The sequence below is a fragment of the Carcharodon carcharias genome, chromosome 7 (genome assembly GCF_017639515.1).
Source record: "Carcharodon carcharias isolate sCarCar2 chromosome 7, sCarCar2.pri, whole genome shotgun sequence".
NCBI classification, from domain to species: domain Eukaryota; kingdom Metazoa; phylum Chordata; class Chondrichthyes; order Lamniformes; family Lamnidae; genus Carcharodon; species Carcharodon carcharias.
Window position 1 is genome coordinate 177,786,646 of NC_054473.1, and position 24,285 is coordinate 177,810,930.

Below are 24,285 nucleotides of genomic sequence, written 5' to 3' on the forward strand. Positions count from 1 at the left end.
CGGGCAGCATCCCGGGGACAGACCTTTAAGCGGGGAGGCACGTGCTCAGGTGCAGGACCAGCAGGTGGGCCAAGGCAGGTGGGCATGCCAAAGATGCCACTACCCAGGGGCTAGAGTGTGCAGGCAGCACTCTAGCTACCTCCTTGATGTCTGAGTTCCAGTGCCACAGGAGACTTCTCCTCTCCCGGGACATTAGTGGCAGCGATATGTCACATGATGGGTCTGCGTGGATGGACACCCCATGCCAGTGGTTTTGAAGGTCACAGTGGCTCAACTTCTATGCCTCTGGTTATTTTCAGGACTCAGTGCGGGATCTGTGCTGTGTTTCTCAATCGGCCACACACACTTGCATCAAGCTCGAGGCTGATACTATTTTTAGACAAGTCCACTCGCTCATCCACTTCTGGGCAGACATGTTGAGCCAGGCGGAGAGAGCACGAGGCTTCGCTGTGATGGTTGGGTTCCCCCCGCATCCAGGTTGTAATATATTGCATTCAGGTGGCCATCAAGGCGCCAGCAGGCGAGCTGGGAGCTTTTACAAACAGAAAGGGGTTCCACTCAATGAATGTCGAGATCATCTGTGACCACAGGACGCAGATTCTCCAGGTTTGTGTCCGTTATCCTGGGAGCTTTCACGATGCTTACATCTTGCAGTACTCACAAGTACCAAGGCTGTTCGTGGCCCCTGAACGAGTGGATGGATGGATCCTGGAAAACAAAGGCTATCCCTTGAAGAGGTGGCTGATGACCCCACTCTGTCATCCAACAACTTAGGCTGAGAAGAGATACAACAGGAGCCATGCCTCCACAAGGGTTGTGGTGGACAGTACCATTGGGCTGATGATGATGCGTTTCAGATGCCTGGACTGATAAAGGGGAGCATTGCACTATCCTTCAGAGTTTGTCTCTCTCTCATAGTCATCGCATGATGCGCCCTGCACAACATAGCTCTGTCAAGGGGTGACCCACTAGAGGCTGAGGAAAGTGGGGCAGCTCCACAGGCCATGGAGGATGACTCAAGGCTCAGTTGAAGATCCTGGGGAGGTGCAGGATGAGGACCTCGAGGCAGAGGACATGGACCTTCCTGGAGGCAGGGACACTAGGGATGCTTTGATCCAGCTAACCTTCAGCTAGGCATCCGAGGCATTGATGCCTCGTCAGGCCAATGGCACCATCTCCTTTGCTAACAATCAATGAATGAGAACCCAACCCAGTATTCCAGCACCACACAATGCCATTCCTTTACAAGCCTGTGCTGCACCTGGCCCCTATTCAAACAATCCAGCCAACTCAGCCCAATTAGATCAAATAAATGTTTACGTTACTTCACATGAACAAACAACAAAGAAAGTATCCATCCCTAACGCAACTGTTAATATAATTAACACAAATAATGTCACCCATGACACGCCTCTGTTGTGCTCAAGGTGCGTTCAACTTACACCTGAAGAGACTATATCTTGGTGCCCCTCCCTCACTGTCGGTGGCATTGGAGGCAGCCTGCTGACTCTGCAGTCCTGGTGGCCCTGATGATCATGGCGGGTGTCCAATGGCTGTCAGAGCCTGAGCAGGGTCTGCCTGGGGAGTTGTATTCAGCCCCATGGCTGAGCACTCCTCAGCCATCATGGCATCATCAGATTCAGCGGTCACTGGCAGAGGGGCGCAGGAGCTGGTGTCCCCATCTAGTGCGCCCTGAGAGGAGCCCACAGAGATGGCAGACAACTTGTCCATCTCCCTGCTCACCATTGATGGCTGGTCTCTCCAGCAGAAAGAATAGGTGCCTCAACCATCTCTCACACTGGGAGTGACCTCCTGAGGTCATTGCTTGTGTGAGGGCTTGCAGGTCCGAGTGCAACACCAGGAACCTCTGCCTCTCAATGAGAGTCGCCACTCTCTCAGTGGAGGAGGATGTGTGCTCGGTGTTAAGGGTGAACACAGAACTCATGCTCCGCATGGAACCCTCCATGATGGATACCATGGCGTGCAGACTCTCATGGATCTCAGCCAGGTCACCACGTGCATCCCGCTGGACATCCAGCATCTGTTGCCTGATGGATGACTCCAGAGGTTCATCATCTGCCTCAGACGCAGCATGGTCCTGGTCTCCAGCTGTGCTCCATTATCAGCTCCCTGGGATCTTTCTGCCTCTGCCAGCTCCTCATGCGAGTGTGATGTGCCCTCACCGCTGTGCATTACCTGTAGAGCCGAAGAATTAATGCCCACCGACGTGTGAGTATCCACACAGCTGGTGACTGGTTTGGAGAGATGGTGTGAGGCTGGTGCAGGTGTGATGTCTTCCTCTGAGCTCAATGGAGGTCCTCGGGGTGGCCAGCAGCTCCTGTGGATGGTGTATCTGCGGGATGAAGGCAAAAGATCAGTACATCCAGTCATCATAGTCACTATGTACATCCAGTACATCCAGTCATCATAGTCACTATGTACATCCAGTACATCCAGTCATCATAGTCACTATGTACATCCAATACATCCAGTCATCATTGTCACTATGTACATCCAATACATCCAGTCATCATAGTCACTATGCGTACTAGGCAGGCTGAGGAGACAGGTGCCAGCTGCATCAGGGCTTTAGTGGGCTCTCTGTCTATGACAGTTCAGTTTCTGATGAGAGGAGCCCAGGGTGTTTCCAGTACCTAGAGCACACACACCTGTCACCTGCACTCTTACCCTCACCCGAGACCCCCGCCTCACCGCAACTAGAGCAGCGAGCTGGCTGATTGCATTCCAGCTCCAGTGCGTTGCTTTTGTGCTTCATGAGGGTGCACAGATTTGACACTCCTCTACCTGTCCTGCGGCACTCCACAGCGTTACGACTGCTCTTCTCCTGACAGGGAAAAGTAGAAAGCCTCATTATTGTTTTGTCTCCCTGAAGGTCCTTTCTTGGTTCCGCCCATCCACCCCCCCACCCGGGCATTAGGTGGGCCTTGTCACTATGGCACAACTTACCCTGCAATGCACTGAGGCCGGTCGTGCTGACATCCCAGCCTTGGCAGGGCAGGTCTTCAGTGCCAGTTGGCATACACACTCTTAGACCCCTGAACGTTCTGAGCAACGGGCACCCACCTAAAGTTCTCAGCACAGGCCCATGCCATCTCTGCATTTACCATGGCCGTCTGCAGAAGATCATTGAACATTTTGTGGCACCACGTCGTGCCCACCGACCTGGGCAGCGGCTTCGGTCCAAGCCTTCTTGGCCAGGTGGGGCTGTCTTCTCCTGGGCTTTAAGATAATGCCACCTGGCACTGACCTCCTCGACCAGCACTCCCAGGCACTTACCTGAGAAACGGGGGGCAGAGTGTCCACCCGACTTGCTCTCCCACCTTCCATGGCCACCAGTTGCTGAGGCCATGACTGTACACCAGGACTCTTCTTGGATAGCTTCAAAACAGTTCCCTCGGCCTCCTCCACAACTCCTGGCAGCCTTCAGGGAGCAGTCTTGTCAGCAATGCTCGCGTCCCAAGAACAAATAAACTAAATTTCAGGTTTCCATCATTTGTTGGTTTTTCTTTTCCCCTTCCATCGCAAGTTAGCCAAATCACATTTGACTCTCATTGTGATAAGTTCTGTGCTATTGCAAACTGGCAGTGATTAGAGAGATAAAATATAACACAATATGTACAGGCTATAATACTTTGCCGCAACCACCAGTAAAATGAAAGTCAACTTTACTACATTATGAGTCACATGGTAAACTAAGACATGTGTGAGTCAAGTGAGAACGATGCTGGTACTGCAATCATTTATGGGAAACTTACTCCTCAATGCTGATATTTATTTCCAAGTAATTGTAGCGACTTCATCATATGTTTATTTGTCTCTCTTCCCCAGTACACATGAGTGTAGACAGTCCTGAAGAAAAAAAAAACAGTTCAGACCAGTATTCTTATTTCCCAGTTTTACTGGTGTTCCATTTTAAGGTATACAAGACCAATTCGGAACAGTATTCTTATTTCCCAGTTTTTACTGTTTCTTCCTCCTGGGAAGGCTGGCAGAACTTACTTGAACTTTTTGATGCATTACAACGCATATTGAGCCAACCTCTCCTTGTTGCATAGAGTGTGTTCAGACCCCTTCCAGGGAACTGTATTCAGTTTTGAATGCTGCATTTCAGGAAGGATATACTGAATGGCACAGGAGGCTCAAGGGACTGAATGGTCTACTTTTGCCCCTCCTGCTCCTATGTTCAGCTAATACGCCGCATTTCAAAACATCCTCAAATGCTGACATCTTTTCCAGTGATTTGTGCTTGAACCACAAATGGTGCAAATGCTACTCTCAACCTTGGTATCACTGCATTGCTATTGACCAACTCGCATGCAAGCATTTTGCAGCTATCTAAATACTTTTGACGCATAATTACTGCTGTAAAATAGGAAACAGCAACAACTTTTATTCATATGGCCCCTTCAATGTAATAAATCGTCCCAAGGCACACCCCAGAAGCATTATAAAAGAAAATATGACAATGAGCCACACAAGGAGACATTAGGACAGATGATAAAAAAATCTGGTGGGGTAGGATTTAAGGAGGAAAGTGAGGTAGAGAAGAGGAGAAGTGTAGGGAGGGAATTCCAAAGCTTAAGGCCTGGGCATGACCACCACTGGTGGATTAAAATTGGGGATGCTCAAGAGGTCATAAGTGGTGGGATGAGGTTTCATGTCTGTTTTAAAAAACTTTAATAAAGTTTATGTCACATTCATTAACATGATCCATCTCATATCACATGAGGGGGACACGTTAATAATTTTTTTATTTTTCTATTTTTGAAGTTTATTAGACTCTCAGCCCTTTTCCTGAGGCAGCACTCTGACAGATGGGGAATCCCCCCATGCCACCCGCACAGGAAAAGCGCTTCCTGTTGGGTGGGCCTTAATTGGCCCGCCCACTTAAAATGGCGGCGGGGCCCGTTTCAGCGACGGCGATTGGCTGCCCGCCCGCCGCCGAGCTGGTAGGGCCCGCCTGCCCACCAAGGGCGAAATTTTGCCCAATGTCTTTTACATCTGCCTAACAGGGGCAGAGGGGAGTGGTGGGTTACAGTTTAATCTTCCATCTGAAAGACGACATGTCCCTCAGTACTGCACTGAGGTGTTAACCTAGGTTAAGGCACGTAAGGTTCTGGTGTGGAGCTTGAAGACTTACTAACTCAGTCATCAAATAAAATGAGCACATTTTTGGACAAAGAATGGGTTGGGCGGTGGGATTGTATGTACATGTAATTAAAATTCCCAAAACTGCAGTGAGAAAGTGACTGGCTGAGAAGTATTAATTTTTAACATTTTTTATTAACATGCTATTTTTGATTAAAAATGAGATGTTATGTTATCTAAATTCTAAATCAATGTGCTGCTAAGGGTTTAGAATTCAATATCGTCCTGAATAACAGATGAGCAGTTTGTTTCATTGAAAAGCATAAGCCAAGGGCTAAGGTGCATTGTTCAGGACCCCATCAAAATTGGAAAGAAGAGAGAATCATAGTATCATGTTGCATGGGAGGCCATTCAGCCATTATGCTTGTGCTAGCTCTTTGAAGCATTATTCAATTTTTCCCACTCCAGCGATCTTTCAGCCTAACTCCGCAATTTTCTTCCCTTGAATTTTGCTGAAAAGAAAGATGTGTTGCTGAACCTTTACATCTTGCACTCATCAGGGCAAATGAAAGAATGCCAAATTTTAAACCTTTACAACAATTTGTACACCAGGAGAAAAGGTGCTGATTGGTTGGCAGGTTGACCCTGATTGGCCTAAGCATTTCCATGGAGAAAGCAATGGGAAACTATTGGCTCCCCAAGCTCCCGGGTAATTCAAAAAAAGGTGAAAGGTTTGAACATATTCCTTTTGTTTGCAGAGAATGTATGTCCCTTGGATGTCCCTTCTAGCAAGCATAAATGAGCCATGTTGCAAGTTCAACTTAAATTAGTTATTAGTGTAGCTAATAGCACACTCCGGATTGTTCAGCAATGCTGTCCAACCACAGAATCACATCAAACAGTAGATGTTTTGTTTGGGGTTTTGGAAGAGTGGGCTGGTTGAGTATGGTTGGTACTCAACTATTCATTCATTTTCCTTTTGAATGTTACTACTGAATTTGCTTCCACCACCCTTTCAGGCAAAGAATTTCGGTTAATAACAACTAAATATATAAAAGAATTTCAGCTCATTCCTTTCTAGTTATTTTGCCAATTATTTTAAATCTGTGTCCCAGTTATTGACCCTCCTGCCAGTGGAGATAATTTCTACCTATCCACGCTATCAAAGCCCCTTGTAATTTTGAACTTCTATCTAATCATTCCTTAACCTTCTCTGTGCTAAGGAGAAGAACCCCCTAGCATCGCCACACAGAATACAACTAAAAAGTGAAAATGCTGGCAAAACTCAGCAGATCTGACAGCATCTGTAGCGAGAGAAACAGAGAGAGTCAGTATGACTCTTCATCAGCTCTGAAGAGTCATACGGACTCTTCATCAGCTCTGAAGAGTCATACGGACTCTTCATCAGCTCTGAAGAGTCATACGGACTCTAAAGCTTAACTCTGTTTCTCTCTCCACAGATGCTGTCAGACCTGATGAGATTTTCCAGCATTTTCTCTTTCTATTTCAGATGCGCACCTGGAAGCGGTGAGCTATCCCTGTGACTGCGGGGTGGAGGGGGGGGTGTTGCCTGAGTCAGGGAGTGCACTCTTTCGCGCATGTGTGCAAAAGAGCGCAGAAATCTCCCTGAGGCACAGAGAGAGCTAGAGTGAGAGGAAGACTAGGCCCCAAGCCCCACAGAGGTGCCTCAGGGAGATCACTTTCACTTATAAAATATTGAAGAAAGGTAAAAGAAAATTAAGGTCATGTCCCCTCATGTGAAACTGTCACGTGAGCTGGGACATAGCTGTTAATTTTATTTAAAAAATTTCAAACACTTTAAAAACGTTCGTGAAACCTCATCCTGCCTGTGGATGAGGTTCCATGAAAAATGTGAAGGCTGCCTGGGCTCTTCACCTGCCCCACCGCCAACCTTAAGACGGGCAGCTCAGCTAATTGCTTTATTGTCTTTTTAAATGGCCTTAATAGGCCTGTGCCAGTTCGGCAGGCACGCAGCAAATGGCTGCACACCCGCCGAACTGTAAAGCTAAATGACGTGCAGTGATGTTGGGATGCATTCCCGACGTCAGTGTGTATCAATTTATGCCTCGGCGAGCAGGCCTTGCCCCCGCTTGCCGATCTGAAGATTCTGCCCTCTGTGTGTGTGTGTGTGTGTGTGTGTGTGTGTGTGTGTGTGTGTGTGTGTGTGTGTGTGAGTAAATATGAGTGAGTGAGTGAGTCTGTGCGAGTGGGTGAGTGAGCCTGTGTAAGCAAGTGAGTCTGTGTGACTGCGAGTGAGTCTGTGTGAGTGGGTGAGTGAGTCTATGTGAGTGTGAATGAATGAGTCTTTGTGTGTGTGTCTGTGTGTGTGTGTGTGTGAGTGAGTATGCGTGAGTGTGAGTCTGTGTGAGTGTGAGTGAGTGAGTGGGTGAGTGAGTCTGTGTGAGTGTGAGTGAGTGAGTCTGTGTGTGTGGGTGAATGAGCCTGTGTGAGTAAGTATGTGTGAGTGTGTGGATGAATCTACGCGAGTGCATGGGTGAGCCTGTGTGAGCAAGTGAGTCTGTGTGAGTGTGAGTCTGTGTGTGTGAGTGAGTGAGTCTGTGTGAGTGAGTCTGTGTGAGTGTGTGGGTGAGCCTGTGTGAGCAGGTGAGTCTGTGTGAGTGTGAGTCTGTGTGTGTGAGTGAGTGAGTCTGTGTGAGTGAGTCTGTGTGAGTGTGTGGGTGAGCCTGTGTGAGCAAGTGAGTCTGTGTGAGTGAGTGGGTGAGCCTGTGTAAGCAAGTGAGTCTGTGTGAGTGTGAGTCTGTGTGTGTGAGTGAGTGAGTCTGTGTGAGTGAGTGGGTGAGCCTGTGTAAGCAAGTGAGTCTGTGTGAGTGTGAGTCTGTGTGTGTGAGTGAGTGAGTCTGTGTGAGTGAGTGGGTGAGCCTGTGTAAGCAAGTGAGTCTGTGTGAGTGTGAGTGAGTGAGTCTGTGTGAGTGAGTGGGTGAGCCTGTGTGAGTGAATGAGTCTGTGTGAGTGTGAGTCTGTGTGTGTGAGTGAGTGAGTCTGTGTGAGTGAGTGGGTGAGCCTGTGTAAGCAAGTGAGTCTGTGTGAGTGTGAGTCTGTGTGTGTGAGTGAGTGAGTCTGTGTGAGTGAGTGGGTGAGCCTGTGTGAGTGAATGAGTCTGTGTGAGTCTGTGTGGGTGAGTCTGTGTCAGTAAGTGGATGAGCCTGAGAACACTCAGACTGGGAGTGAGCTGGACACACTTGCTTACACAAGCTCACCCGCACATGCCCTGCCCTCCTCCTCCTCCCTCCCAAAAAGCCTATCCACAAAGCAGGCCAGGAGGGGAGGAAAACCCAGGCTGAAAGGCAACCCACTTCCGACTCCCATTTTCATATGAATTCTGCCAAAGCCACCTCGGAGTCTATGCCATCAGGGGTGAACGCAAGGTCAGTGTTACTTAGACTCAGCACTTTATCTCAGTCCCAGTCCCCACCCCTTCCCTGGTGACCAGGACTTGGGGCCTAGTCTGTCTCTCTCTCTGGCCCTGCTTCATAAGAAAAAAAGGTTTATTGGTCAGCTCTGCTGCTCGGCACTTCTTAATGGTAAGTTTTATTAATTACTCATTTTTAAAAAATATCAGTGTATTGCTTTGGCATTGATTTTTCTTTTTTAATTCATGTTTAATGTTGTGAAAACCTTCCCTTTCTGAGATTTGGTCATCAGCTGTTTGAGTGAGAAAAATAATTGAAATATGGCCCCTCACATGAAAAGATTGGGCAAGCCTGGAATAGACTATTAGACACAACAAATCTTCTTTTTGACTGACCTCAATGCGACCTATTGTCTTCTCATCACATCCCTCAATTACTTGTCTGACTAGGAATGTATTTAATAGCCACCAGAACCAATACTGAGTGTTCACTTCAATGGCCCGCCCTTGGGAATATATTCCTTAAAACCTTTGGATGAAAAATTTCCTCCTGACTTGTTAATGTTTCACGTTTGTTCCCTGGTATTTTAATACTTCAGTAGAGTGTAAGTGTAAATGGATCTGCTTCATCAAAGCCCATCATAATGTTGAAACTTAAATTAAGTCACTGAAGTCTTTCTTTGCAAAATTAACTTTTCGTTATTGTTGTGTTTTGCACTAAGACTTATGTATGCTCAGCTGCAGGCAGCCATTATGAAGGGTTCTCAAAATTCCCACATTTTTCATATCATCAACAAGGATATGACTTTTGGACTTTTATGGCAGAGAACCCAACTGCTGAGTTAAGTGCAGAACCCTGCTGACAGGAGGCTAGGCCCATGAAGGCCTGGGACTGGACATGCCCGGGCTTGTTGAGAGCAGTGTGGATTGTTGCCTGAAAACCAGACAATGAGAGGAGACAGAATACGCATTCTTCCCTTTAAAACAATCAACCCAGAGATAGACTTCATCTTACACGAAACTAAAGCCCATCAAAATCTTGCATAAATAATCGCTACTAGCTACTAAGGCAGGAAGGCAGCAATCAATGCACTTAAGCAAACCTATCAATAATCCACAAATACAATGGCTTTCAGTTCAAGACTAGTTACGGGGACAGGGAGACAACAATAAACATCATGCAAGCCCATTAAAAACAACGAGACAACAATCACCTGAAGAAGCCTACCAAAATCAGACAAAGAACTAACCTTGATTTGGATTGAGATAAGAAATTTAAAAAAAACAGTATAACTGGGCCACCAGTTATGAAGGAGGAAGGGTGAGCAGTTTTGGCGCGGTTGAAGCAGAGTTTAAGCAGGGAGACGGAGCTGAGCCAAGTGGAGGAAGGAGGTCTGGAGGTTTGCAGGCCCGCAGGCAACATCACGGCGAGGGGCATGGGGTGGCAGGCTCAACCGAAGATAACAAGGCCACAACCTCAGCCCTCCACGAAGACCGACCACCCACAACCGCGTCCTCCACCCAACTGAAGAACCTTTGCAGATTCCACAGACCAGGACCACGTGGGGACGGCAGGCCCCAGAGAACACAAAGAGCGTACCCCAAAAACTGTAACCGGCTTACCTGGCTGGATTTCGAACTGTCAAGGAACCCTGGTTGGTGAGCATGATCCCTGACCTCTCCTAGTTCAATTTAGTTAGGTTTTGGGGGTGGGACAAGGGTAAAGGGATTAGTAGCGTGATTTTCCCTCGTTATGCCATGTGTTCCCCTTTCTTAACTAAGTACTTTGTAGGTCTGTATAATCTCAGTGTAATCCTAATGTTATAAGCTCATTTGTGACTTCAATAAACCCATTTTTTCTTTCTTGCACCAATACCAGTTGTCTGCTGCACTGTGTCACAACCCCCAAATAAGTCCAAGGTCTAGAACACAGGGAGTGGGAGTGATTCGGATCGCTCAGAAGTCAGAGGTGAAGCTGACACACACCATCCCCCCCAACAATTATTGAACAACTTTATTTACCACCTCCCCAACAGAGAGGGCAGCAGTGTTGGGTGGGGGGGGGGTCCCACATTACACTCCCTCCTCACTCAAAAAACAACAACTTATACATCAAAATATAATGTGGTGCATGTATATAATTTCTCAGAATATCATATGACTAAACCAATGTCAACAATATCTGACATTTAACAGGTTGAGTTGCTCATTTATTTCCACTGTAACTGCAACCAAAACTCACACGAGCGATATTACCAGAGTAATTTACATGTAAAAAAAATTGTTTTCTCTTAACACCATCACAAATTTAACAAAAAAGTCAACATTCGAAAGAAAGAATGAAAAGAGAAATGTATTTCTTCTTCCTTCTTAGATACTTTCAAGTAATCTGTCTGGCTTCTTTCTCCTTCTATTTCCATTAATTTGAGTCTGCTCTCGCAACACCTCTGTGTGAAAACTTGAACCTTGAGGGACCCCCTCCATGCCCGCCCCCCCACCCCCACCAATTGGGAGTGCATGAGCAACCCCAATAGAGTTTGCTTTTCGGGGCTCTCTGAGTGAATACCAGCGATGGTGGGATGAGGTCCTCAAGTGAGCATTTATTGCCCATTTAATGGCCTCAATCAACAGCAGGGTGGGAAGCAGTCCATGTCCAAACGCAGCAAGACCTGGACAATATTCAGGCTTGGGCTGACAAGTGACAAGTAATATTCCAGCCACACAAGTGCCAGGCAATGCCCATCCTCAACAAGAGAGAATCTAACCATTACCCCTTGATGACCAATGGCATTACCATCGCTGAATCTCCCACTTTCAGTATCCTGGGGGTTACCATTGACCAGAAACTGAACTGGGTTAGCCTTATAAATACTATGATTATAAGTACAGGCCAGACCCTGCAGTGATTACTTCACCTCCTGACTCCCCAAAGCGTGACCACTGTCTACAAGGCACAAGTCAGGAGTGTGATGGAATACCCTTCACTTGCCTGGATGAGTGCAGCTCCCACAACACTCAAGAAATTTGCACAAAAACAGAATTACCTGGAAAAACTCAGCAGGTCTAGCAGCATCGGTGGAAAAGAAAAGAGTTGACGTTTTGAGTCCTCATGATCCTTCAACAGAACTGAGTGAATATTAGGAAAGGGGTGAAATATAAGCTGGCTTAAGGTGATGGGGGTGGGGGGTTGGGGGGGGGTGGGTGGGTGTGGTGGGGGGGGGGGGGTGGTGGGGGTGGGGGGAGAGAAGGTGGGGTGTGGTTGTAGGGACAAGCAAGCAGTGATAGGAGCAGATAATCAAAAGATGTAACAGACAAAAGAACAAAGAGGTGTTGAAGGTGATGATATTATCTAAACAAATGTGCTAATTAAGAATGGATGACAGGGCACTCAAGGTATGGTCTCCTCTACATTGGAGAGACCAGACTTAAACTGGGCAACAGCTTTGCAGAACACCTGCGGTCTGTCCGCAAGAAAGACCCAAACCTCCCTGTCGCTTGCCATTTTAACACTCCACCCTGCTCTCTTGCCCACATGTCTGTCCTTGGCTTGCTGCATTGTTCCAGTGAAGCCCAATGCAAACTGGAGGAACAACACCTCATCTTCCGACTAGGCACTTTACAGCCTTCTAGACTGAATATTGAATTCAACAACTTTATATCTTGAACTCCCTCCTCCATCCCCACCCCCTTTCCATTTCTTCCCCCTTCCTTTTGTTTTTTCAATAATTTATATAGATTTTTCTTTTCCCACCTATTTCCATTATTTTTAAATCTTGTATGCCCTGCTAGTCTTTCCACCCCAACCCCACTGGAGCTGTACCTTGAGTGCCCTGCCATCCATTCTTAATTAGCACATTTGTTTAGATAATATCACCACCTTCAACACCGCTTTGTTCTTTTGTCTGTGACATCTTTTGATTATCTGCTCCTTTCACTGCTTGCTTGTCCCTACAACCACACCACCCCCCTCCACTTCTCTCCCCCCACCACATCCGCCGCCCCCCACCTTAAGCCAGTTTATATTTCACCCCTCTCCTAATATTCACTTAGTTCTATTGAAGGGTCATGAGGACTTGAAACGTCAACTCTTTTCTTCTCCGCCGATGCTGCCAGACCTGCTGAGTTTTTCCAGGTAATTCAGTTTTTGTTTTGGATTTCCAGCATCTGCAGTTTTTTGTTTTTAACTCGAGAAGCTTGATGCTGTCCAGGACAAAGCAGCCTGCTTGATTGGCAGCCCATCCACAAAGATTCACTCCTTCCACCACTGACGCACAGTGGCAGCAGTGTGTACCATCTAAAAACTGCACTGCAGAAACTCACCAGGGCCCCTTAGGCAGCACCTTCCAAACCCACGACTACTACCATCTAGAAGGACAAGGGCAGCAGATAGATGGGAGCACCACCATCTGGAAGTTCCTCTCCAAGTCACTGACTATCCTGACCTGGAAATATATCGCTGTTCCTTCACTGTCGCTGGGTCAAAATCCTGGAAATCCCTCCCTAACAACGCTGTGCATGTACTTACACCATGTGGACTGCAGCAGTTAAAGAAGGCAGCTCACCACCACCTTCTCAAGGGCAATTGGGGATGGGCAATAAATGCTGGCCTAGCCCACATCCTGGAAATGAATGAAAAGAATGCCGTCCACAAGCCTCCCTGAACAGGCAGAGATGGGAAGGTGGCAGGTTCTCCAGCCGCCTCCTGATTAAATGCCCCTCACCACCAAACTCGCCAAAGGGAGTCCATTAAATTCTGCCCATAGCTTCAGTCTTTGGCCAATTGATTTTAACCTTGACCGACTTTGAGAAAAAAAAGCTTTTATTTGTTTAGCATTTTTTAACCAGATTTCCAGATTAAAAATGACTTGCAGGAAGTGCCAAGGAAATCAAGGGCAGAATTTTCTGCCTGTCGAGCAGGCGGGCCCGACCCAATCTCGGACGGGCGGGGAGCCGATCCCCGTCGGAGAAGCGGGTCCTGCCGCCATTTTAAGTGGGCGGGCCAATTACGGCCCACCCAGCGTGAGATCCGGCGGGAAGCGCTATGCACTCCCTGAGCAGGCGGGGGTGGGGGGGATTCCCTAAAAGCGAGAGTGAGCTCTTTCCCGCAGGCGCACGAAAGAGCGCACATCCCCCTGAGGCTAAGTGCAGCCTCAGGGAGATCGCTGAAACTTTGAAAAAGATTAAAAATAGGAAAAAAACATTCCCTAACATGTCCCCCTCGTGTGACACATGAGATGGAACATTTTCATAATTTACAGTAAAACTTTATTAAACTTTTTAGAACCCTGCATGAAACCTCATCCCGCCGGTGGATGAGGTTTCATGTTTTTTCTATTTGCCGCCGGGGCTCCTGGTCCTTTAATTGTTTAAATGACCCTGTCAACGGCCTCAATTGGCCATTGACAGGTCGGCGGGCACACAGCTGATTTTTGCTGCACTCCCACATTCCTGAAAATTTAAATGGAGTGGGGGGACATCGGGGGTCCCACCCCACATCATCCTGCATCATTTTACGCGTTGGCGAGCAGGCCCCGCCCCCCAGCTCACTGACGGCAAAATTCTGCCCCAAGATCTGTTTTAAAATCTGAACCCAAACTCATTCAGGTAATTCCTCAATTTCTCTGTTCCCAGTGCAGGCCAGGAATGTTAACCAAGTCATGATTTTCAACGCATTCATGTTAATGGATAGAAAATCACAGGTGGAGTCAGGGTGAGGCATGTATGTGAGGAGTGGCTGGAGGGCAAGGGTGTCTATAAATTTGTATTATATGCTTCAGGCATCTGTCAGGAGCTCAGAAGTGGAAGATTTACCCGTCTTTCTGCAATGATCCTTAATTTAAAGCCAATATTTGCATTAAACCTTTGTCTGTCTGTGGGGGCAGGGGGTTTGGTTCACCCAGTTGTCTAGCTGACTAGAGAACGTCAGAAAGAACATGCGTTTGCCCCCTTACAGGCTGTGGTAGTTCATGGAGGCCAGCCTCCTTACCTTGCTCCGTGCTTGCAGAGTGGTGGCCCTCAAACTAAATGTATCCGGTTGTATCTCTTTCTAATGGAGAAAGATGTCTGTGGTCCTTTGTGGACTATGGCTAATGACCTTACCTTGGCTATCTACAATACGTCAATATACCCCGCACTTTGAAAAGTTGCTCCTATGTGTGATGGAAACTGGTTTCCCACCTGGGAGTGGTGAATCATTAGGGGTGTGGGACACTGCGTACACCTCTGTTTGCAGACTAAGAAAAGGCACTTTAGCACACCGCAGTGCTTTTCTAAGCAAACACAGTAGAGTGTGTAGGGGGACTGAATCCGTGCCTGAGTAAATGTTCCCTTCAAATGAACCTTCTCATTAACAGGATGACCACTAACTGGCATGCACCGTACTGGGCTCGCGAGCTGCCCACTGTTTGACATTGACTTATTTATACAATGTCTCTTCCAAGAGGGAACCAGCCTATCATTTTCAATGTGCTGCTTTATACACGTGGGCAGTGTAACAGAAATGAATATTTAAGGCGGTTAATCAAAATTCAACGTGTTTCAGTTAAAAATAGTAATATAAAGGCAGCCTGGTGGTGTAATATGAAAGGGTATTAGTGCAGAACACCATATAATAGTGGACACTCGTTTAATTCTCCTCTTCCTCCTTCCTTGAATCCATACCTGATCATTTGGCTTCCATGGGGAATGACAGTGGGGAAAATGGAACCAGGTCAATCTCTCATATGCTACTCCCAGCCAGTAATTCGTATTTTTTTTCACTTTCCAATTCTGATGAAGGGTCTACTTTCGAAAATGTCTTTTTTTCTCTTTTTAGATGCTGATTGTTCTTCTGTATAATTCCAACATTTTCTATTTTTATTTCAGATATGCACCTTTTAGCTCGATCTAAACGGACTCAAAAACTATAGAAGCAGTTTAAAGTAGGAAGTCCTGTGTTGTTAAGAGAGATGTCGAGGCTTGTAGAAAGTTAGCACAGGAAGTTGGCATGCTGCTCCAGCAACCAATGAGGAAGGGCAAGCGGTATGTCGACCTATATTGCAAGGCAGTTGGAATTAGAGTATTGCAGTCTTGCTGCAATTGGACAGGGCTCTTGAGAGGCCACATCTGGAGCGCTATGTACAGCTGTGGGGTGGGGTTGTGAGGTCCCGCCAGTGGCGGGCTGATCAGAAAAATTTGGAGTGCGGCCAAAAGGCTGTTTCCCAGGGACGTGAAAATAGTTTGAGATCTTCTGCTCCTGACTTTCATGGTGGGCCAGGTAGCTAGCTGTGCCATGTTGGGTAACATATTTGCATGCATTTGAATATTATGAATACTTATCAAAAACCTAGTTCACCGAAATCATGCAAACCTCCCCCCCTACCCCCCGCACCCACCACCCACACCACCACCCCCCTCCCCCACCTCCCCCTAGCCCAATGCCCCTCTTTTATATCAAATGGCCATGCCGGTGGCAAATTAGACCGATGTGAAAGACGACTGGATATAAGTTACATGCACCTAGCCAACTGCACTTCACTCATGAACTTGAGGTTTATGTGCGCAGCGCTTGCCTACCTTTCACGTTGCTGCGTTCATGGCTGCTCCAACTCTGTGCCAAGGCTGCTCAGGCAAGACCAGTGGGAAGGCGACAGGGAGGCTGCCGGAAGGCATAGACTTGACTGTGAGGCAGGGGTGAGACAAGACAGAGGTAGGGGAAGGAGCTGGAAGGCAAAGGCTTGACTTGGGGGGTGTTGACTGGACCCCGGAGTGATAGGTGGACAGAGACACACGACTAGGGAAGGGTGTGCAGAGACACATGGATGGGGGGGGAATGACTGGGGAAGGGTAGACACATGACTGGGGTGATGACTAGAGAAGGGTGCACAGAGACATATAACTGGGTTGGGATGGGGGTAGTTAGCCAACTTCTTGGGCAATTTTGCACCAATTTAGAGGGCTGTTCTTGGCAAGCCTGTCCTGGGCCCAGTGGAGGGAAGGGAAAGGCATGTCCATTCTGTGGCAGTCATACCAAGCAAGGTATTCAGGGTGTGGTCAGTCCCTCACACACTTCAGTCCTGGGGGCAAACGGCACAGTCACAGTCAGGGGAGGCCACTGCAGCCTGTAGATGGGAAACAGGTAGTACAGTGGGGGGTCACTCAATGGTTTCACGGGGGTATCTTGGTACATCACAGTGCATAGGCTCTCAAGATTGGGCGGAGTCAGGTTGACATGGTTCAGGAGGGAGGACAGGATATCAACAACAATCACAATGAGATCCAGGATTAGAGGGGGAGAAAGGAGGGTGATTGGGGGAGGGAAACGTGCACATTATGCTCTTCCAGCATGATGGAAGGACTTTAAGGGAGACAGGGGCTGGGGGCAGTAGGGGCGGGGAGGCAGTGAGTTGGAAGCTGGGCCTGTAATAATACCTGAGGATCACTATTTTGGAAACCGGTCCAATGACGCAGTGAAAAAATAAGCTGTATAAAAATATCACCAGGGGAGGGGCCTAAGGGCTTGTGGGAGGAGTCGGACACTGCACTTCTGGGCTGAATGAAGGGGCGCCCTACTAATATACACTTTATTAAATGGAGCTTACTGCACAGCTGAGAAACGTTGGGAAGACTCTAATGCCAAATGAAGGATTTGGGTACTTTAACTAACGGTGCCTATTCGTGCAAGACTCCATTCCACTCTGGGGCCAGATTTTGATTTGGTTCCAATGACCATTTGTCCCTCTCATAGGAAAGCGCAACACTCAGAAGGATCCAACTGTAAAGGGACGACAGCTAAAGTGCATACACCTTACACTCCAAAACCCCCACACCTCGGAGCTGACAGGTCCTGGCTTTACACGCCTCCATGCCAACAGTCATTAAATTAGTGCAAGATTGGGCCCTAGCCTGATCCAAAGGAATCAGCCTGACAGAGCCCTGACTGAGAGCGCTAGCGTCTGGCTGCACTCATCCAGATCCAACACTCTTTATGAAAGCAATGTCATTCCTGGATCCTTTGTGGGATGAATGGGTGTCAGCGGGGGAGGGGAAAGGTGGCAGTGGGTTGCAGGGGGCACTTTCATTGATGCTCAAGGCTGTGCTACAGCTGCAAGAGATGATCTGGGGACGGGATGGCTGGAATGAAGGCTATCTGGCTATCCAAATATTTCACAGTGACCCCAACTAGCTTGTGACTGGAAGGTGATCATTGCAGGGTTCAGTTCAATCATTTATCTGTTCAATGTTTCCACAGAGATGAGCAGGAGTGGAGAATGGATGCAGCAGGCAAAGCTAACTTTTTTCTGGCAATCTGGCAACTGAGGGGGAGAAGAAGGGCCTGTCGCCATCAGGCAGGGCAAAGGGAAGAGCCTCACCCTGAGGAACATGGGCCAATGGGCCCCCATGAAGACCCAGGAACTGAGGTTGACAGACTCAATCCACGGAGGCATTTGGCACAAAGATGCTTCTTGTGCCAACAGATGAGTAACTGACAGTGCCGCAGATGCCTTCACTTGTCAAAGGATATGGTTGCTCACATCTGCAATATTCTTCAGGAGGGTCTGGTGCCGCATGGACTGGGAGGCCGTCCATTGCCAGTGCCTCTAAAGGCAACTGTCGCACTCAGCTTCTTTGCTAATAGCTAAGGGCTCCACTAGGGACCTCTGTGGTATATCCGAAGCATCTGCTGTTAAATGCATCCAAAAGGTAACCGGCGCCCTATTCAATAAGGCACACAATTATGTCTAGTTCTCCCTGGATGAAACCAACCAGGCTGCCAGAGGAGTGGGGTTTACAATGATCCCCAGCTTCCCACAGGTGCAGGGTGCCATCACATGTGGCTTTAAGAGCTCCCTGGCACAACCACTAAAATTTATCAACAGAAAAGGCTTCCACACATGCTCAGCTGATCTGTAACCACCAGAAGCAGGTCTGTGTGAGATATCCTGGGAGCTCCCATGACTTTACATCTTGAGTCATTCACAGAGACAGATCTTTGAGGGTCCTCAGCACATCCCTTTTTGGTGACAAAGACTACCCGCCAAAGAGGTGAGTGATGATGCCCATTTGGCAGCCGCAAAGTGCGTCAGGGGAGAGCTACAATATGGTTTCTTCTGCAACACTTCCTTGATTGAGCAGACTATTGGCAAGTTGGAAGATGCATTTCCGATGTCTGGACTGGTCAGGCAGCACACTCCAGTGCTCTCCCCAAAGGGTCTCCCGCATCACGGTGTCTTTCAGCACTCTACACAACCTGGCACTACAAAGGTGGGATGAGTTGCCAGATTGAAGAGCTTCATGTCTGCTCTGAGGAGAATGTTGAGCGGGCTAAACTCAATGAGCGTGAGGAAGCAGGCGCTCCAGAGGAGGAGGCCATAGCACAGGCCAGATGCAGCAGACATGCCCATGAGATCCTTATAACCACAGGTTTCAGGATGATGATGATGACTAGCACATACAAGACTCTCACCTGTGCCCTCCATGCTGCCTTGACATGAACAGCTCCATTGCTATCCTCAACATCTCAATCAAGGACATCAATCTCAGAACGAGTGGTCACAACCTTGTGTGGTGATGGCCCATCCTCGGAATGCTAGACAGCCTCTGGAGCATGTGGCTGCTCTGTTATGGGATCATAACTCCACCAGCGCTCACTGTGAGCAGAGTAGAGAAGGTGCAGCCTCTTCAAGCATCTCACCAACATTCCACTGCCTATGGCAGCCTTCAGGAGGCAGGAGCAGCTCTGCAAACCTCAGTGCGCTCTTGGCAGTATGCCTGGAGTGTGGTTAGGCACCTCAAGGAGGACAATCCTCACTTACTGGTTCTCGCTTTGATATCTGAGTTCTAATCTGAATCCAGACTGTGGCTTCTCTCCATGGGCACTCCCTCACGTAAGATTAGTGTTCAGGCCTAGTCAACATACTGAGTCCCCAACATGGGATCGTTCTTTAGGACTCAGTGATCTATCACTCTCAGTCATGGATGCAAACCTATGAGTCAAGTCACCTTTGTGCACTCTGTGAGAGCTTCAGCAGCATCGTCTGATCACTGGCAGTCACTCAGGACCATGCCTTCACCTGGACTATCCCAACTTACTGCGCAGCCTAGCCTTTTCATCTGTGGGCTTGAGAACACAGACACTACATTTAGGCATTGATTAGTTAATTCTTTGATAATAAACAGCACACATCAGATCAAGTGGATCTTAGCCCTGACCCCATTAGAGGCCTCCACATTTTCATTCCAGAAGTCTCAGATTTGCACACGGAAACCGGAAACATTGTGGCATTCTCCCTATCATATGACCATATCGATTGCCCATCGGAGATCTGGCTCAGGAGCTTTGGCAAGCCACACTAGCCAGACCTTCAGGTCCAGAGCAGCATCCTCCCATGTAATAGTCCGTCATCTGGACCTTGACACACACTTCTGACCTCGTATAGTCAATTCCCTTTAGCGGGCATTTCAGGAGTCACCAAGTGTTGGCTAGAGCCATAGCTCTGCATTATGCAGGTGGAGAAGTGGGGACCGCTATAGGGCTGATGAGTATCTATAAACGCAGACAAGCCATTATGCTGCAGGAGCGCATAAGGTCCCTGGATATTTGTGGATATGTAATTCACACTCAAACCTGAAAGCCATTACATGGAGGCCATTGAAGGATGCACCGAGTGAGATTGACTCCAATGCAGCTCACCATTAAAACCAGTAAGATCCACTTTGACCATTCTTCAGTGCAGAAACATCAGGTGAATAAACCAGACTGTAGCGTCTATACTCATGAGGCCACATGATATCATCCTCTGACACAAGTCTCAGATATGCATTGCCCAACCACCATATTTCTGGAGTCAGAGGCCTTGCTCAGAAAGGTGATGCACTGTAATGAGATGGTGCAAGACACCAAAGAACTGAAGCACCTGATGGAAGATATATGAGGAGGGGAGGCCTCTGCTACACTTGCATGACCTCGGAATATTGCATCAGATAGAAGAGCCATTCATTAGATGAGAAGTTCACAGAAACAAAATATATTTATATATGTGCAAAGTATGTACAGTTAGTGAACACCTGTGCCACCTTTCCGCTCTCAAAATTTCTTAACTTTTCTTATCCTACCACTACATCTAGGTGCATCCCCAACATCTGCAGCAGAGGTGGAGGCAGCCTGCTGACTACTATACTCTGTTACCTATGATGACCATGGCAGGCATCCTCTGGAGGGCTGAGGCCTGCTTTGGGCCTCCTGTGAGGTAGATGCACCTTCTTCGGTCTCAGCACTGGGGTTGATGAGGTCACAGGCAGAGGGGATTTGGAGTGGCTGGTCAGCCCAGGAGAGTCCTGGGTGGATGGGCCCAGAATGTTCAGCTGATGGTCCTCCTCCCTGTGGATGCCTGAGGGCCCATCCTGACTCCCTTAGGAGAAGGGGCTCCTGGAGGGAGATTAAGGTGCCCCGTCCCCCTCTCGCCTAGCCACTGCTAGAATGTTCTCATGGCTGAAGCAATGGTGTGCTGGTCCCCGTGCATATCCGACAAAATCTACTGGACCATGGTTTCCACGGCAATCGCCACCCTCCCAATGGTGTCCACGATACGCTGGCATGTCGATACCACGACATCAGACTGAACTGTGCCACCTTTCCCACCCGCCACCCCACTTATTCTCCAGAGTGGAAAATTCTGCCTTGGTATTCATACCTGAGGAACAATTTCCTTGCCTTAGAGCGGGTACAGAGAATGCTCACTAGATTGATTTCAGGGTTGATCTATGATGAGGTGTTGAGTAGAATGGGCCTACACTCACTGGAATTTAGAAGAATGAGAGATGATATCATTGAAACAGATAAGATTCTGCTTTCTACCCTTAATGTCACCATTAGCACATTCCTTAGCTAATATCACCACCGTCAACACCCCTTTGTCCTTTTTTCTATGACATCTTTGGCAATCTCTTCTTTGCCTCCACCTGTTACTGGCCCTCTATCCAGCTCTACCTGTCCCACCCCCCTCAACCAGTTTCAATTTCACCTCATTTCTAGTTTTCCATCGTTCTGATGAAGAGTCATACGGACTCGAAATGTTAACTGTGCTCCTCTCCGCAGATTCTGTCAGACCTGCTGAGTTTTTCCAGCTATGTTTGTTTTTGTTTTTGTTTCAGATTTCCAGCATCTGCAGTATTTTGCTTTTATCTTAGATTCTGAGGGTGCTTGGCAGGGTTGGTACTGAGAGGCTGGAGATCTGGAACCTGAGGGCACAGTCTCAGGATAAGGCGTTAGCCATTTAGAACTGGAAGGAGGAGAAATATTCGGAACTCTCTACACCAGAGGGCTTTGGATGTTCTGTTGTTGAGATCGGTAAAACTTTGAATTCTAAGAGAATTAAGAGATATAGGAGGTGGGCAGGACTGTGGAGTTGTGGTTAAAGATAAGCCCTTATCTTATTGAATGGCAGAGCAGGCTTGAAGAGTTGTGTGCCCACTCCTGTCCCAACTGTTAGGCTTTCATGTTCTTAACACAGCTGGATGATTTCAAAAGAATAGCAAGAGTGAAAGTGGCAAAGAAGAAAGATACAAGGGGCATGTGAGGGACCATCACTGTGCACTGTTAGATATCAACAATCTTTGTAGTCTTTGCTCTGTGTGCATCACTCTCACCTTTGAGAGAGAAAATTGTTAGATTCAAGTACCCCTCCAGAGACTTGAGCACATAATCCAGGACTGTATCCTTCAACAAACAACACTAAAGACACAGATTTTTGGCTCATTATTCCATTTTTTTTTTGTTCATAAATTAGCTGCTGTGTTTCCACACATGAAAGCACCTTTAGGGAGAACTGATGTCGTGCCAGATGGATTGATTCATTCATAGAGTAAGATTGTCATTGTGAGACAGAAGTAGGCTATTTGATCCATCAAGTCTGTATTGGCTTTCTGCAGAGCAATTCAATCTGTCCCATTCCCACTGTTCTACCCCAATAGCTCTGCAAGTTTATTTCCTTTAAGTGCCCATCCAAATTCCTTTTGAAATTATTCATTGTCTCCATTTCCACCACCCTCATAGGCAAAGAGTTCCAGGCCATTATCACTCACTGCATAAAAAAAAGTTCTTCCTCAAATTGCCTCTGCATCTCTTGCCCAAAACTTTAATACACATAGTCCTTCTGCCATGGGAACAGCTTTTATTTGCCTATGTTATCTAAACCTATCACGATCTTGTACATGCTATCAAATTTCCTGTCAACCTCCTTTATTCCAAGGAGAACAACCCCAACTTCTTCAACCTGACCTTGTAGCTAAAATCCCACATCCCTGGAACAATTCTGATAAATCTCCTCTGTACTCTCTTAAGGACAATCACATTTTTCCTAAAGTGTGGTGACCGGAATTGGACACAATAGTCTAGTTGTGACCTAACCAGAGATTTATTGGCTTATTTTCCTTTCTTTCTATCCAGGTCTTAATATGCTGTTTGGAGGCATGTCAAGTACATCTGCAAGACATGAACTGATCCATCATAGAGGTCAGTGTTTCTTCCTTAACCAAAGCCTTTCACACACACAGACACACATATATACACACATACACATACACACACCTACATGCAAGCAGAAGGTTTTGTTTTTGGTATTGCTCATATTGGCTGCACAGTTAGATTTATCCCTGTATCAATTAAATTGTCTGGGCATAGAGAGCTCAGCAAGTTGTTGCTAATTCCACTGCTTCAGCTGAAACGCACCTCTAGGACCATCCTAATGGCATTCCATAGGATATACCACCGATCCCAGAGGATCCTGGTAGAGGTGCCTTGACCCACAATTGCCATTCCAACAAGTGCCTGAAGGTTTTTTTTGCAGAGGCAGTTAGTTTGTAAAAATATAATTTATCCATTTTCATTAAAGAGTTTCTAAATAAAAAAGCCACTTTTTATTACCTTAGATGCTTGTGTGAGTGACACTTCAAAACTATCAGGTCCCAACACAGCAAAACAAGTTATTAATTACAAAATATAGCTAATGTAAAAAACCTGGAGTAATTGTTCAGAGGTGGCCATGTTGTATATTAATTTTAGACATGTTCTGGCAAATGTACCGTGTTTTTATTCCCTGGGTCTCTACATTTGCAGATTGTTCATAAAAATAGATGGATGGAGCATAGATGTTATTAATTTAATATTCGCTGATGCCCCTTTGAGGAAACTTTGTAATGATACCACCTTAACTGCTTTGCAAACAGCAGTGATTTCTTCAAAGATTGTACAACACTTATGAGATTTTATAATTGCGACTTATAAAGCCTCAGAGTTTACATAAATTACACCGATGATATATATGTTAAATAAACATGGCCAAACTATAACTAATTCCAACAGGAAGGAGAAGTGTTAAAAAGCTTTGAACTATTTCTGGTAGGTTTACCAATGAATAATTGGTAAATTTGATGTGCAGTCATGTATTAGTGTCCCAGGTCATTGAAGAACATGCTCTAAAAGTAGCCACCAAAATAACCAAAACAAAAACAGAATTACCTGGAAAAACTCAGCAGGACTGGCAGCATCGGCGGAGAAGAAAAGAGTTGACGTTTCGAGTCCTCTTGACCCTTCGACAGAAGGACTCGAAACGTCAACTCTTTTCTTCTCCGCCGATGCTGCCAGACCTGCTGAGTTTTTCCAGGTAATTCTGTTTTTGTTTTGGATTTCCAGCATCCGCAGTTTTTTTGTTTTTACCAAAATAACTAGTCTGCTCTCAAGTGCTCAGCAAATCCTCTACTCAGGCAAACTTTACTGATAGTGGTTGGATTTTTGCTGCAATTAATCA